Source organism: Salvelinus fontinalis, chromosome 12 (assembly GCF_029448725.1).
Source record: "Salvelinus fontinalis isolate EN_2023a chromosome 12, ASM2944872v1, whole genome shotgun sequence".
Taxonomy (NCBI): domain Eukaryota; kingdom Metazoa; phylum Chordata; class Actinopteri; order Salmoniformes; family Salmonidae; genus Salvelinus; species Salvelinus fontinalis.
Window position 1 is genome coordinate 37,222,063 of NC_074676.1, and position 16,622 is coordinate 37,238,684.

Consider the following 16,622-nt stretch of genomic DNA (forward strand, 5'->3'; position numbering starts at 1 on the left):
CATCCGCTGCCCCCATTCGGTTTCCAGTAATTAGCCTCATCTAGCTCCCAAATCCAAGGTTGAAAATTTCCCAAAGGAAATGGCATTATGTGAACAATGATCGGGAAAAATGAGTTGTTTGTCATACACAAAAAGGCTAGTAGACGGCACAATTATTTAATCATAAATCATAAAGATTAATTATTTGACCTAATTAATGGAAAATATTGCCTCAGTAGATGATTTCGGCAACGTTATTGATCAAAATTGATTTATATAGGACACACAACAGCGAGAGAACGAGATATAGTAAACTAGACATCTAGGTGTTTTACAGCGGATGTTTTCTGGACCGGACAGCACCGTTTCCCCCGGTCTATGAATGAATGGGTTTAGCAGGAATTCCGGAGGGTTATGGTGTTCATTGTGAATCACATGTGTTAAACAATCAACAAACTATTTTTCTCTTATGGTCTGGATGTAAATGGATATAAATAGGCCTAACTCAAGACAGATTTGACAGGGCTATTTTAAACATATATTGTAAATTAAAATACATAATATTATAGAATAGCACCACATTTACATAGCCTAGTTAGTTCATAGTACTCTGCAATCCAGTCGTCAATATTATTGCATTTTATGCTTAGCCTACTGTCATCCTTATCACAAGGTAGTTTACCTTCACCCGCAACCTGCAAATAGTAGGCCATTTAGTGAGAAAGCTTGTTAAGAAGCGCTGTTCAGTGGAGCATTTGGATATTGCAATTTTGTAACCAATGCGAGATACTGTAGCAAGCAGTGATACATTAGCTAATCTCTGAGCCACACTATAGAGATACACACTCTATTTAGCTTGAATATACACGATCATTTTTCTAATAAGTATGCTATATAAAACATTTTAACAACCATAGAAAGGTGACCGAATAACGATTTACTTTCCATATTCTCTGTGATTAGTAGGCAAAAGACAAATATTTTCGTGTAAACAGAAACCAATGGACACACATGAGCATAAATTATGTAATGTTGTGTATTAACTGGATTTTTTATATAAATAAACGAATGTAATCAAACATGGTAACAAGACAACATTTCAAAAACATAGCCCATAGGGGATCGAATGGACGAGTGAGAGGTCGAGGCGACCGGACGACGAACGAAAGATGGCGGAATGAGATGATGGAGTGGATTCTGAATACAATAGTGGTAGAATCAAGGATAATTTGAGTATTGTCCAAAATAAAGGAAAACGGAGCAAAGTGGTATACAGTGATGAGAATGACCCTTCGTATCTAGTAGGAGTACGGTTTGTTAATGAGGAGCAGCTGAGCAGAGAACCAGTCTTTAAGAAACCATTTCAGTTATCCAAACTGGTGGAGAGAGTGCTGGGTAAAGGCAAGGCTGTGCGGATCCCGAGAGGTGGGTTTGTTTAGATTTTTTATGTGCTTCTGTGGATCAGAAGGAAGGTGCGTTGTTGTCTTAACCGATTTGATAAGTATGAAGTGTCGTGTGTGTCTCTTCAAAACAGGGCACCCCTCAAGGTTTTTTTTAAATCTGGCGTCTCGTGGAAAGTTGATTTTGAAGAAATAAAAAAATATTCCTGGAGTGATTGAAGCACGTCGGATGAATCGTGTTATGAATGGTGAAAACGTGAAGTGTATCTGTTTTTTAAAAATATGTTTCTCCCTACTCAAGTGCAGTTAGGGTATATTAACTACAGAATCAGAACATTTATCCCAAGACCAATGCACTGCGATCATTGTAAAGCTTTTGGTCATGTAGCAAGTGTTTGCAGAAGGGAGAAGCCGATATTTACATTTACATTTACATTTACATTACATTTACATTACATTTACATTTAAGTCATTTAGCAGACGCTCTTATCCAGAGCGACTTACAAATTGGTGCATTCACCTTATGACATCCAGTGGAACAGCCACTTTACAATAGTGCATCAAGATCTTTTAAGGGGGGGGGGGGGGGGTCAGGAGGATTGCTTTATCCTATCCTAGGTATTCCTTAAAGAGGTGGGGTTTCAGGTGTCTCCGGAAGGTGGTGATTGACTCCGCTGTCCTGGCGTCGTGAGGGAGTTTGTTCCACCATTGGGGGGCCAGAGCAGCGAACAGTTTTGACTGGGCTGAGCGGGAACTGTACTTCCTCAGTGGTAGGGAGGCGAGCAGGCCAGAGGTGGATGAACGCAGTGCCCTTGTTTGGGTGTAGGGCCTGATCAGAGCCTGTGGGGACTGAGGTGCCGTTCCCCTCACAGCTCCGTAGGCAAGCACCATGGTCTTGTAGCGGATGCGAGCTTCAACTGGAAGCCTGTGGGGGGAGCGGAGGAGCGGGGTGACGTGGGAGAACTTGGGAAGGTTGAACACCAGACGGGCTGCGGCGTTCTGGATGAGTTGTAGGGGTTTAATGGCACAGGCAGGGAGCCCAGCCAACAGCGAGTTGCAGTAATCCAGACGGGAGATGACAAGTGCCTGGATTAGGACCTGCGCCGCTTCCTGTGTGAGGCAGGGTCGTACTCTGCGGATGTTGTAGAGCATGAACCTACAGGAACGGGCCACCGCCTTGATGTTAGTTGAGAACGACAGGGTGTTGTCCAGGATCACGCCAAGGTTCTTAGCGCTCTGGGAGGAGGACACAATGGAGTTGTCAACCGTGATGGCGAGATCATGGAACGGGCAGTCCTTCCCCGGGAGGAAGAGCAGCTCCGTCTTGCCGAGGTTCAGCTTGAGGTGGTGATCCGTCATCCACACTGATATGTCTGCCAGACATGCAGAGATGCGATTCGCCACCTGGTCATCAGAAGGGGGAAAGGAGAAGATTAATTGTGTGTCGTCTGCATAGCAATGATAGGAGAGACCATGTGAGGTTATGACAGAGCCAAGTGACTTGGTGTATAGCGAGAATAGGAGAGGGCCTAGAACAGAGCCCTGGGGGACACCAGTGGTGAGAGCGCGTGGTGAGGAGACAGATTCTCGCCACGCCACCTGGTAGGAGCGACCTGTCAGGTAGGACGCAATCCAAGCGTGGGCCGCGCCGGAGATGCCCAACTCGGAGAGGGTGGAGAGGAGGATCTGATGGTTCACAGTGTCGAAGGCAGCCGATAGGTCTAGGAGGATGAGAGCAGAGGAGAGAGAGTTAGCTTTAGCAGTGCGGAGCGCCTCCGTGATACAGAGAAGAGCAGTCTCAGTTGAATGACTAGTCTTGAAACCTGACTGATTTGGATCAAGAAGGTCATTCTGAGAGAGATAGCAGGAGAGCTGGCCAAGGACGGCACGTTCAAGAGTTTTGGAGAGAAAAGAAAGAAGGGATACTGGTCTGTAGTTGTTGACATCGGAGGGATCGAGTGTAGGTTTTTTCAGAAGGGGTGCAACTCTCGCTCTCTTGAAGATGGAAGGGACGTAGCCAGCGGTCAGGGATGAGTTGATGAGCGAGGTGAGGTAAGGGAGAAGGTCTCCGGAAATGGTCTGGAGAAGAGAGGAGGGGATAGGGTCAAGCGGGCAGGTTGTTGGGCGGCCGGCCGTCACAAGACGCGACATTTCATCTGGAGAGAGAGGGGAGAAAGAGGTCAGAGCACAGGGTAGGGCAGTGTGAGCAGAACCAGCGATGTCGTTTGACTTAGCAAACGAGGATCGGATGTCGTCGACCTTCTTTTCAAAATGGTTGACGAAGTCATCTGCAGAGAGGGAGGAGGGGGGGGGGGGGAGGAGGATTCAGGAGGGAGGAGAAGGTGGCAAAGAGCTTCCTAGGGTTAGAGGCAGATGCTTGGAATTTAGAGTGGTAGAAAGTGGCTTTAGCAGCAGAGACAGAAGAGGAAAATGTAGAGAGGAGGGAGTGAAAGGATGCCAGGTCCGCAGGGAGGCGAGTTTTCCTCCATTTCCGCTCGGCTGCCCGGAGCCCTGTTCTGTGAGCTCGCAATGAGTCGTCGAGCCACGGAGCGGGAGGGGAGGACCGAGCCGGCCTGGAGGATAGGGGACATAGAGAGTCAAAGGATGCAGAAAGGGAGGAGAGGAGGGTTGAGGAGGCAGAATCAGGAGATAGGTTGGAGAAGGTTTGAGCAGAGGGGAGAGATGATAGGATGGAAGAGGAGAGAGTAGCGGGGGAGAGAGAGCGAAGGTTGGGACGGCGCGATACCATCCGAGTAGGGGCAGTGTGGGAAGTGTTGGATGAGAGCGAGAGGGAAAAGGATACAAGGTAGTGGTCGGAGACTTGGAGGGGAGTTGCAATGTGGTTAGTGGAAGAACAGCATCTAGTAAAGATGAGGTCAAGCGTATTGCCTGCCTTGTGAGTAGGGGGGGAAGGTGAGAGGGTGAGGTCAAAAGAGGAGAGGAGTGGAAAGAAGGAGGCAGAGAGGAATGAGTCAAAGGTAGACGTGGGGAGGTTAAAGTCGCCCAGAACTGTGAGAGGTGAGCCGTCCTCAGGAAAGGAGCTTATCAAGGCATCAAGCTCATTGATGAACTCTCCGAGGGAACCTGGAGGGCGATAAATGATAAGGATGTTAAGCTTGAAAGGGCTGGTGACTGTGACAGCATGGAATTCAAAGGAGGCGATAGACCGATGGGTAAGGGGAGAAAGAGAGAATGACCACTTGGGAGAGATGAGGATCCCGGTGCCACCACCCCGCTGACCAGCTGCTCTCGGGGTGTGCGAGAACACGTGGGCGGACGAAGAGAGAGCAGTAGGAGTAGCAGTGTTATCTGTGGTGATCCATGTTTCCGTCAGTGCCAAGAAGTCGAGGGACTGGAGGGAGGCATAGGCTGAGATGAACTCTGCCTTGTTGGCCGCAGATCGGCAGTTCCAGAGGCTACCGGAGACCTGGAACTCCACGTGGGTCGTGCGCGCTGGGACCACCAGATTAGGGTGGCCGCGGCCACGCGGTGTGAAGCGTTTGTATGGTCTGTGCAGAGAGGAGAGAACAGGGATAGACAGACACATAGTTGACAGGCTACAGGAGAGGCTACACTAATGCAAAGGAGATTGGAATGACAAGTGGACTACACGTCTCGAATGTTCAGAATGTTAAGCTTACGTAGCAAGAATCTTATTGACTAAAATGATTAAACTGATACAGTACTGCTGAAGTAGGCTAGTTGGCAGTGGCTGCGTTGTTGACACTACACTAATCAAGTCGTTCCGTTGAGTGTAATAGTTTCTACAGTGCTGCTACAGTGCTGCTATTCGGTGGCTAGCTGGCTAGCTAGCAGTGTTGATTACGTTACGTTGCGTTAAAAGAACGACAATAGCTGGCTAGCTAACCTAGAAAATCGCTCTAGACTACACAATTATCTCTGATACAAAGACGGCTATGTAGCTAGCTATGTAGCTAGCTACGATCAAACAAATCAAACCGTTGTACTGTAATGAAATAAAAATGTGATACTACCTGTGGAGCAAGCGGAATGCGACCGGGTTGTTGAGTGCGGAAGTTCTATTCGGTAGACGTTGGCTAGCTGCTGGCTAGCTAGCAGTGTTTCCTACGTTAAGGACGACAAATAGCTGGCTAGCTAACCTCGGTAAATTAAGATAATCACTCTAAAACTAAACACTCTGAACTACCCAATTATCTTGGATACGAAGACAGCAAAGACAACTATGTAGCTAGCTAACACTACACTAATCAAGTCGTTCCGTTGAGTGTAATAGTTTCTACAGTGCTGGTATTCGGTAGACGGTGGACGTTTGCTAGCTTGCTAGCTGGCTAGCTGGCTAGCTGCTGGGCAGATAGCAGTGTAGACTGCGTTAGGACGACGAAATACGATAATTACGCAATTATCTTTGATACAAAGACGGCTATGTAGCTAGCTAAGAAGAAGTTGCTAAGATTAGACAAATCAAACCGTTGAAATGTAATGAAATGTAATGAAAAGTTATACTACTATTCGGTAGACGGTGGACGTTTGCTAGCTGGCTAGCTGGCTAGCTGCTGGGCAGAAAGCAGTGTGGGCTACGATAGGACGACGAAATACGATAATTACGCAATTATCTTTGATACAAAGACGGCTATGTAGCTAGCTGAGAAGAAATTGCTAAGGTTAGACAAATCAAACCGTTGTACTATAATGAAATGTAATGAAATGTAATGAAAAGTTATACTACCTGCGGAGCGAATGCGAATGCGACCGCTCGCTCCAAACCGGATGTAGTTCCGGATATGTCCAAGATGTGGAAAGGATCATATTATGTGTTATAAAAGTGATAAATATGACATGTTGCTATTTTTATTTTAACTAGGCAAGTCAGTAAAGAACAAATTCTTATTTACAACGACGGCCTACCCATTGAAGCCACGTCTTCCGAATGCCCCACAAGGGTGAAAGAGAATGAGGTGGTCAAAGTCAGGGTTTTACAGAGCATTTCACATGCAGCAGGGAAAAGGGTTGAGGGTTTGAATGGTGCCCCAGAAGAGTCCATGGTAGTGGATAGGCCTACGATGCAGGGGTTGCCTTTCACCAGCAGGATCCTGACATTTTAAAGGTTAAATAGGTAGACTTTGTGGCATGTATAGCTATGGTAATTACTGAGGCATGCATGAGAGCATCTGCTGTTCCCGAACGACTGTGTGATCATGCTCTCCGTAGCCAACGCGAGTAAGACCTTTAAACAGGTCAACATACACAAGGCTGCGGGGCCAGACGGATTACCAGGACGTGTGCTCCGGGCATGTGCTGACCAACTGGCAGGTGTCTACACTGACATTTTCAACATGTCCCTATTGAGTCTGTAATACCAACATGTTTCAAGCAGACCACATTTACATTACATTTAAGTCATTTAGCAGACGCTCTTATCCAGAGCGACTTACAAATTGGTGCATTCACCTTATGACATCCAGTGGAACAGCCACTTTACAACAGTGCATCTAAATCTTTTAAGGGGGGGGGGGGGGGTCAGAAGGATTACTTTATCCTATCCTAGGTATTCCTTAAAGAGGTGGGGTTTCAGGTGTCTCCGGAAGGTGGTGATTGACTCCGCTGTCCTGGCGTCGTGAGGGAGTTTGACCACCATAGTCCCTGTGCCCAAGAACACAAAGGCAACCTGCCTAAATGACTACAGACCCGTAGCACTCACGTCCGTAGCCATGAAGTGCTTTGAAAGGCTGGTAATTGCTCACATCAACACCATTATCCCAGAAACCCTAGACCCACTCCAATTTGCATACTGCCCAAACAGATCCACAGATGATGCAATCTCTATTGCACTCCATACTGCCCTTTCCCACCTGGACAAAAGGAACACTTATGTGAGAATGCTATTCATTGACTACAGCTCAGTGTTCAACACCATAGTACCCTCAAAGCTCATCACTAAGCTAAGGATCCTGGGACTAAACACCTCCCTCTGCAACTGGATCCTGGACTTCCTGACGGGCCGCCCCCAGGTGGTGAGGGTAGGTAGCAACACAAATGCCACGCTGATCCTGAACACTGGAACCCCCCAGGGGTGCGTGCTCAGTCCCCTCCTGTACTCCCTTTTCACCCACGACTGCATGGCCAGGCACAACTCCAACACCATCATTAAGTTTGCAGACAACACAACATTGGTAGGCCTGATTACCAACAACGAAACAGCCTATAGGGAGGAGGTTAGAGACCTGGCCGGGTGGTGCCAGACTAACAACCTTTCCCTCAACGTAACCAAGACTAAGGAGATGATTATGGACTACAGGAAAAGGAGGACTGAGCACGCCCCTATTCTCATCGACGGGGCTGTAGTGGAGCAGGTTGAGAGCTTCAAGTTCCTTGGCGTCCACATCAACAAACTAGAATGGTCCAAACACACCAAGACAGTCGTGAAGAGGGCACGACAAAGCCTATTCCCCCTCAGGAAACTAAAGAGATTTGGCATGGTTCCTGAGATCCTCAAAAGGTTCTACAGCTGCAACATCGAGAGCATCCTGACTGGTTGCATCACTGCCTGGTACGGCAATTGCTCGTCCTCTGACCGCAAGGCACTACAGAGGTAGTGCGTACGGCCCAGTACATCACTGGGGCTAAGCTGCCTGCCATCCAGGACCTTTACACCAGGCAGTGTCAGAGGAAGGCCCTAAAAATTGTCAAAGACCCCAGCCACCCCAGTCATAGACTGTTCTCTCTACCACCGCATGGCAAGCGGTACCGGAGTGCCAAGTCTTGGACAAAAAGGCTTCTCAACAGTTTTTACTCCCAAGCCATAAGACTCCTGAACATGTAATCAAATGGCTACCTGGACTATTTGCATTGTGTGCCCCCCCAAACCCTCTTTTACTCTGCTGCTACTCTCTGTTTATCATATATGCACTTTAACTATGCATTCATGTACATATGTACATACTACCTCAATTGGCCCAACCAACCAGTCCTTCCGCACATTGGCTAACTGGGCTATCTGCATTGTGTCAGTGCTAGAGGCATCACTACGGACCCTGGTTCGATTCCAGGCTGTATCACAACCGGCCGTGAATGGGAGTCCCATAGGTCGGCGCATAATTGGCCCAGCGTCGTTAGGGTTTGGCCGGGGTAGGCCGTCCGTTGTAAATGTTCTTTTTTTTTTTTTTTTTTTTAATAGATTTTTTAAAATTTGTATCCCATTTTCGTGGTATCCAATCGCTAGTAATTACTACCTTGTCTCATCGCTACAACTCCCGTACGGGCTCGGGAGAGACGAAGGTCGAAAGCCATGCGTCCTCCGAAGCACAACCCAACCAGCCGTACTGCTTCTTAGCACAGCACGCCTCCAACCCGGAAGCCAGCCGCACCAATGTGTCGGAGGAAACACCGTGTACCTGGCCCCCTTGGTTGGCGCGCACTGCGCCCAGCCCGCCACAGGAGTCGCTGGAGCGCGATGAGACAAGGATATCCCTACCGGCCAAACCCTCCCTACCCCGGACGACGCTATGCCAATTGTGCGTCGCCCCACGGACCTCCCGGTCGCGGCCGGCTGCGACAGAGCCTGGGCGCGAACCCAGAGACTCTGGTGGCTCAGTTAGCACTGCGATGCAGTGCCCTAGACCACTGCGCTACCCGGGAGGCCCAAGAATTTATTCTTAACTGGGCAAGTGCCTAGTTAAATTAAAACGAAACTGACAGGAGAAGAAGAACATCGCCCATGCACCTTAGTAAATACGTTGTGTGATGACGCGTCGGCACTACATGTCCAGGAAGTCATCCAGTCAACATGGCGGCGCAACAAGGAGATGTTGATGAGCTCTTCGATGTGAAAAATGCTTATTATATCAGCAGTTATCAACAATGTATAAATGAAGCCCAGAAAGTTAAGGTAATTATCTGATGGTAAACCGTTTGTACAATGTGGCTAAGCCTATATCTTTTTCAAGTGTCGCTGTATGACACTGAACTGTATAGCTAACAAATCAACTAGCTAACATCTCTATAGTAATGAACTAGCTAACGTTAAAACGAAAAAGTCAACTACTTATTTTCCTCTTTGCAGCCATCAACACCTGAGAAGGAGGTTGAGAGAGACATGTTTCTGTACAGAGCCTACATTGCACAGGTAACATAGCCGGGACAGTCAGTTTATAGGAGTGTACATTTTTGTTCCACCACCTATCAGCATGTGCAATTAGCGAACACGCCTCATTCTGTCTTGTTTCAGAGGAAGTATGCTGTGGTGATGGATGACATCAAGGCCAGTTCCTCGCCAAAGCTCCAGGCTGTCAAGATGTTTGCTGAGTATTGCTCCAACGAGGGCAAAAGGTCTGAACCCATTCGTTTTCAGAATTGTTATTGTAAACTGTCAATACACAACTCAAGATGAAATGCTCTTTGTTGACTCCTTAGCTGGCGTTACAATATTGTTGTTTTTTTTGTGCAGGGATGCCGTTGTGGCTGAACTTGACAAGAAGATGGCCAAGAGTGTAGATGCGGCCAACACAACCTTCCTGGTCATGGCTGCGTCCATTTACTAGATGAACTCTGACGCTGCCCTGCGTTCCCTGCACCAGGGAGGAAGTCTGGAATGGTAAAGACAATCACAGGATACTATTAATGTTTGTAGCCCCTGTTATGGGTGATTCAGTACGTTTACGTCCCTCTTGTTCTTTTCAGCATGGCAATGACCATTCAGGTGCTGCTGAGTTTAGAACGTGTTGATATGGCAAGGTATGTCCGCTCAACACGGCATCTGATTTAAATTCCTTTTAAATACTTTTAAATAAATTGACCTAAAAGGATTCAGCAAATTTAAGTGTTGATCAAATATGGCATTGTATACTTATTTTAACACCTGCCATTCAAAGGAAAGAGCTGAAGAAAATGCAGGAGCAGGACGAAGATGCCACACTGACCTAACTATCCACGGCTTGGGTCAACATCGCTGTTGTGAGTGTCAGCCCATAGTGAAGACCAGGGCATAAAATGAACACCAGCCACCTGCCAAATGCTGGTATATTTAGGTATTGGCGGTCAAGAATGTCTATTTCACAAGCCACGTAGGCGGGTGGTCAATTTGCTGGGTGGTCATCCCATTCGCACATGCAAATAAAAAGTGAGCACATGTGCGAGTTGTGATTTATAGCAGACAAATGCTGCAGTAGCTGTTTTCAAAATATTTATGCCATTTTGTTTCATAGCTGCTAATCGCATAAAGAAATACAAATCTATATCCCACCTCGCACAGCAACACTGCCTGGCTTTGTGCACTGTGGTGATAGATTCATTTTTGGAGGTGCTGCGCACAGGCATAAGTTTGTCTAGTTTACTTGAAAGTGTACAAAGTGAGACTTTGTCCTTGTGTTTCTTTTATATTTACATTGTTTTGTTCACAAGCAAGGTTGTTTTTTTAATGTTAGTTTGAGTCTGCTGCTTCAACTGATAGCGAAGAGATGCCGTCTACTACTAGTGCGATTTTAAATCACACACACACACACAGATGCACCTGACAGACTCGAGTGGCCCCGTTACCACGGTAACCTCCCACTCTGAAATTTAGCAATATATCACATTACTTCTTACTAATAATTGTTTTGGCAAGATTACAAAGAATGGTCATCTGTTTTTTGTATGGTGGAAAACGTTTTTTGGCTGGTATTAAAAAAATCAGAGTGGCAGGTAGATTTTTCAATCTACCTGCCACAGTGGCTGGTGGACCAAAAAGGTCATTTTAGGCCCTGGTGAAGCCCTCCTACATGCTAGAATACTTCAGTGCAGCGGGCCCCATATGCCTTCCACCTGAAATAAATGGGCTTTTATTGACAGATCACCACTCTCACTCTAAAAGTAGTCATCACTTTAGGATTGAATTCAGCTTTTTGTGCAGTCATTAAGAATAAAACTCAATTTCAGTTTTTCATCTGAACAGAAAAGAAAACTGGACTCATGCTTTTTTCCTTTTTTAAAGGGAGGAGAGAAGCTGCAGGATGCTTACTACATCTTCCAGGAGATGTCGGATAAGTACTCCCCAACTCTGCTTCTGCTTAATGGCCAGGCTGCCTGCCATATGGCCCACAACAAGTGGGAGGAGGCAGAGGGAGTTCTCCAGGAGGCACTAGACAAGGTCATTACTTGCCTCAAATACACTCTAATATCTTATTCTACAGAGGAATCTGTAGAGATTTGTAAAGGGTTGTTTTTAAATAAAGATTAACACTAACTGATAGCATAACATTATAGGACGTTACAGTGACTTGAATAATACCATTTGAATTAGTTTAACCAATTGGTGATGTCTGTTGTCTCATCCAACCACAGAGCAATACAAGTTTAGTGTCATTTTAAGGGAAATACTTGCAACTTTTTCAATTGAACAGTAGGTAGTGCCAAATGCTATATTTTTGTCCCCGTGGCCTGCAGTTAATCTGAGATGAGAAAAAATGTATTGGCCAGAGCATAACCAGTACCTTGTTGGGGTGTCATGGAAGACTGATCCTTGGTTAAATACTTACACAAAAAGATCATCTCCCACATTTTACGCTCTTGTTTAGACTATGACCAGTAATTGATGTGAATACACTATTATTAAAGTTGTCATATACACATTTCAAAACGTGTGGTTGAACATGTGTGAAGGAAGCAGGGTAGTGAGTAAGGTCATACAGTGCATTGAGACACTGCTGTGAGAAACTGGGTGTTTTCCAAACTCTGATTTTCCCCATAACAGGACAGCAGCCGCCCTGAGACTCTGATCAACCTGATTGTGCTGACCCAGCACTTGGTCAAAGCTCCTGAGGTGAGACTTTGGACCTATATCGGTTTATGGGGATTCCTCAGGTTATTGTGCTCTTTTTAAACCGCAAGTACAACTCAAGAACACTATTGTAGCGATAAAGCTTTCAAAAAATATTTTCTGTGCCAGATTGAGGTGATAGTGAGTAAATTATCAATAGAATTGTTATTGTCTACAGAATGCTGTCTTCAATGGGTTCAATCTAATTACTGATAATTACCCAATCAAGGATATCTACAACTGGTGTATAAAGAGTAGACCTTGTTCTAATGATTTATGATAAATTATTTTTGGCATTAACTTCCTTAAAAGGATTCTCTGGTACTTTTCTATACTTTTTAGCCAGTAGTTCTGAAAGTAGCAATCACGAGTCAAAAGTGGTCCCCAAAAATTGCATCACATACAGTGCATTCAGGAAGTATTCAGAGCCCTTGACTTTTTCCACATTTTGTTACGTTACAGCCTTATTCTAAAATATATTAAATAGTTTTTCATCAATCTACACTTCTTTTTTTTGTGTGCAAATGCATTAAAAATATAAAATAATCCCATTTACATAAGTATTCAGACCCTTTACTCAGTGCTTTGTTGAAGCAACTTTGGCAGTGATTACAGCCTTGAGTCCTGGGTATGACGCTACGAGCTTGGCACACCTGTATTTGGGGAGTTTCTCCCATTCTTCTCTGCAGATCCCCTCAAGCTCTGTCAGGTTGGATGGGGAGCGTCGCTGCGCAGCTATTTTCAGGTCTCTTCAGAGATGTTTAATCAGGTTCAAGTCCGGGCTCTGTGTGTGCCACTCACAGACATTCAGAGACTTGTCCCAAAGCCACTCCTGTGTTGTTTTTGCTGTGTGCTTAGGGTTGTTGTCCTGTTGGAAGGTGAACCTTTTCCCCAGTCTGAGGTCCTGAGTGCTCTGGAGCAGGTTTTCATCAAGGATCTCTCTGTACTTTGCTCCGTTCATCTTTCCCTCGATCCTGACTAGTCTCCCAGTCCCTGATAAACATCACCACAGCATGATGCTGCCACCACCATGCTTCACCGTAGGGATGGTGCCAAGTTTCCTCCAAATGTGACACTTGGCATTCAGGCCAAATAGTTAAATCTTGGTTTCATCAGACCAGAGAATCTTTTTTCTCATGGTCTGAGTCCTTAGGTGCCTTTTGGCAAACTCCTGTCTTTGAGCTCTATGGACAATTCCTTCGACCCCATGGCTTGGTTTTTGCTCTGTCATGCACTGTCAACTGTGGGACCTTATATAGACAGGTGTGTGCCTTTCCAAATCATGTCCAATCAATTGATTTTACTACAGATGTACTCCAATCAAGTTGTAGAAACATCTCAAGGATGATCAGTAGAAACAGGATGCACCTGAGCTCAATTACGAGTCTCATAGCTTATGTAAATAAGGTATCTGTTTTTTTTTTTACATTTTATACAATTGCAAACATTTCTAAAAAACTGTTTTCGCTTTGTCATTATGGGGTATTGTGTATTAAAAAAATACAGTTTAATCCATTTTAGAATAAGGCTGTAATGTGGAAAAAGGGAAGGGGTCTGAATACTTTCCGATTACACTATGTGCACCACGTCATTGTTCTCACACTGCTGTGGGTGCATCTTGTTAGCTGCTAGGAGGCTGGCCCACGTTTGGGAAAATGTAGCACAACTTCCAGAAAAATAATTGCCTTCAAACTAGGGATTTCCTGGCTAATTGAGGTAAAACAGTAATTCTGCTCTTAGATTATGCATGTATGAACTACACAGTGACTGTTTCCATGTACACTAATAATTCAATGTTAAACGGATTCATGCCAGTAGGCAGATTATGCAATAGTCATGTAAACACTTATCTTAACTGGCGTAAGGTCCACATTTTAAGTAAGCATACGCCGATTAAAACATATGGTTTTCTGAGCAGTCTTTCAAATTATTAGGACATGTAAACACCTTAATTGGCATTCCAGCTGTGTATTTGATTTGCGAATATGCCAGCGCCATCTGAGCGAGCCTCCCCTTTTAGCGCGAGTGAAGTGAGTTCGAAACAACAATGTACGTTTTAAAGTAGTTTTCGCATACAAACTCAGAATCAAATAGGCTTCCCAAAAATAACATGTTCCCTGTGGTAGAACGTTTATTTTGATAGGTGATTTTCTACATTTATCAGTCCCATCAGGTAGCCTGATTTCAGAAGTGTTCATGTAAACAGGGTTATTAGGGAAATCGTCCTTCTTGCAAAGCATGTAAACGTTTTATTGGAATATTATATTAATCTGACTTCTCAATAATCACATGATTGTGTGCATGTAACCGTACTCATTGACACATCCAGCCCAAAGCGGAAAGTATAAAAAAAATACTAAGTAGTTGCCGAAGTTCAGGGGCATGTCTTTAACATCAATCTGTCTCTCTCAACTGAAAGACGCCCATAGAGCTCACCTCTTCCTTAAAGATTACCTGGCCAAGGTATGTTGATTACATTTGCTCGTACACAGTTCTGCTACATCTTGAATCAATGCATTCTACAGCTGTTGGTCAGTCTTTGCTCTCTTGGAACTAAATCAAATGATTTGATTGGTAGCACTGCAGGATATCTAGTCCAATGAGATCATTTAAAAACTGTCTGATTTTGACTCAGAGTTCACTACACATAATTACCCAATAAAGAAGTGTAAGTAAACATTAAAATGTCAGTTCGTTTCACTCAACGGACCAGGTTATTGCAGTGCACAACAGTTTTACTAGTTAAACATGTTCTACTGTGTGTTAAATGTAATTTTTTTTTCTTGCCTCAGGAGAATGAATTTGACAGACTGGCGATGCAGTACGCTCCCACTGCGACTGTTTGACACAATGGAGGAATCTGTTAGGATCCCAAAACATTATGAATACTCGACACACAAATGATTTCGCCATATCTTTTTTGTCTATCAATATGGCAAACTCTAAATTGAATGGATTAAAATTGACATGCACATTTAGACATTTTTATATATATTTTTTTAAACTATTTTTTTGCAGAACTTTATCATAATAATATGACCTTTTATGTGGTGGACACAGATTTTATTTATACTCTGAAGTAGTTGTAGTACATGAAATGTCCCTTTTGATAATGTCTCTGTTTGTAACATTTGCATTTCTCTAAATTGTAAAATGCCTCCTGTGTAACTGTTTTCTATAAACATTTCTCTGAATTGACAATACATGTTTTATGACCCTGTTTACACTCAGTGTGTGTCAGTGTGAAACTTTCTGTTGAAATTCTTGAAATGCGGCCCGTTGATACTTGCTGGAGGTAGACCATCTTTTCCCACTTATGTCTCATTCAAATCAAATTAATTTATATAGCCCTTCTTACATCAGCTGATATCAAAGTGCTGTACAGAAACCCAGCCTAAAACCCCAAACAGCAAGCAATGCAGGTGTAGAAGCACGGTGGCTAGGAAAAACTCCCTAGAAAGGCCAAAACCTAGGAAGAAACCTAGAGAGGAACCAGTCTATGAGGGGTGGCCAGTCCTTCTGGCTGTGCCGGGTGGAGATTATAACAGAACATGGCCAAGATGTTCAAATGTTCATAAATGACCAGCATGGTCAAATAATAATAATCACAGTAGTTGTTGAGGGTGCAACAAGTCAGCACCTCAGGAGTAAATGTTAGTTGGCTTTTTATAGCCTATCATTGAGAGTATCTCTACTGCTCCTGCTGTCTCTAGAGAGTTGAAAACAGCAGGTCTGGGACAGGTAGCACGTCCGGTGAACAGGTCAGGGTTCCATAGCCGCAGGCAGAACAGTTGAAACTGGAGCAGCAGCACAGCCAGGTGGACTGGGGACAGCAAGGAGTCATCATGCCAGGTGGTCCTGAGGCATGGTCATAGGGCTCAGGTCCTCCAAGAGAGAGAAAGAAAGAGAGAGCATACTTAAATTCACACAGGACACCGGATAAGACAGGAGAAATACTCCAGATATAACAAACTGACCCTAGCCCCCCGACACATAAACTACTGCAGCATAAATACTGGAGGCTGAGACAGGAGGGGTCAGGAGACACTGTGGCCCCATCCGATGATACTCCCGGACAGGGCCAAACAGGAAGGATATAACCCCACCCACTTTGCCAAAGCACAGCCCCCACACCACTAGAGGGATATATTCAACCACCAATTTACCATCATGAGACAAGGCCGAGTATAGCCCACAAAGATCTCCGCCACGGCACAACCCAAGGGGGGCGCCAGCCCAGACATGAAGACCATGTCAGCGACTCAACCAACTCAAGTGACGCACCCCTCTTAGGGACAGCATGGAAGAGCATCAGTAAACCAGTGACTCAGCCCCTGTAATAGGGTTAGAGGCAGAGAATCCCAGTGGAGAGAGGGGAACCGGCCAGGCAGAGACAGCAAGGGCGGTTCGTTAAAGGTTGAGATCGAGTCTGCGTCTCTCACATGGGTAGGCAGACCATTCCATAAAAA

General features: G+C 45.1%; 1 protein-coding gene and 1 pseudogene across 1 annotated transcript in view; both read left to right on the forward strand.

The window, feature by feature from the left end:
* Window positions 1–9,144: 9,144 nt before the first annotated feature.
* Window positions 9,145–15,354, forward strand: LOC129867312 (coatomer subunit epsilon-like; annotated as a pseudogene).
* A 1,008-nt stretch (window positions 15,355–16,362) lies between these two features.
* LOC129867310 (ceramide synthase 1-like) overlaps window positions 16,363–16,622 on the forward strand; it is a 72,118-nt gene continuing 71,858 nt past the window's right edge. The window contains exon 1 of the mRNA XM_055940632.1: window positions 16,363–16,599. The gene's annotated coding sequence lies outside the window, so the exon portion shown is untranslated. The remainder of the gene's footprint in view (window positions 16,600–16,622) is intronic.